Source organism: Malurus melanocephalus, unplaced genomic scaffold (assembly GCF_030028575.1).
Source record: "Malurus melanocephalus ecotype Western Australia unplaced genomic scaffold, MMel_1.1 scaffold_307, whole genome shotgun sequence".
Classification (NCBI taxonomy): Eukaryota; Metazoa; Chordata; class Aves; order Passeriformes; family Maluridae; genus Malurus; species Malurus melanocephalus.
In genome coordinates this window covers 21146-21723 of record NW_026623539.1, presented here as the reverse complement: position 1 = coordinate 21723, position 578 = coordinate 21146, and positions in this window count along the sequence as shown.

The following is a 578-nucleotide window of genomic DNA, read 5'->3' as shown; positions in this document are numbered from 1 at the left end:
GAGCTTCTCCGTGCCTTGTGAAGGAACCTGGAAAGGTTTTGTTCCCATGCCARTATCCTTTTTGTCCTGTTCTAATTCCTTCCATTAAATGTCATTCAGCATTCCTGGAAAAATCTGTCACAACATTTTCTCATCTGTGCCCCCCCCCCATTACTGTCACCCACACTTGGTGTCTTTCTAAGAGATTTCTCCTTGGCAGAACCAAGAGCAAATTTGGGTTTTTTAGGAGTTTTTCAGGCCCTCACAGCTAAAGACCCGGTGTCTCTAAGGGAAAAGCAATAATAGGGGATGTACTTGACACCTCTTGACATTAAATGTCATTTCTCTGCTTTTTGCCAGGGCAGAAGGAGCCCTCATCTGATGAGGGATGAATCCTGGCAGTTTTAGGAAGTTTCTTAGCAATGAGGTGTGGAACTGTCATTTGAAATCTGGCAGATTCTACCTTAGCCTTGGCTCCTCCAAAGCTCCTGCTGCTCCACTCCATCGTATGTCTTCCCATGTTAAACCTAAAAGTGAAAGGATTTAGGGGAAGGAAATGTGTTCCCATTATTTAAAAAAAAAAAAAAAAAAAAAAAAAA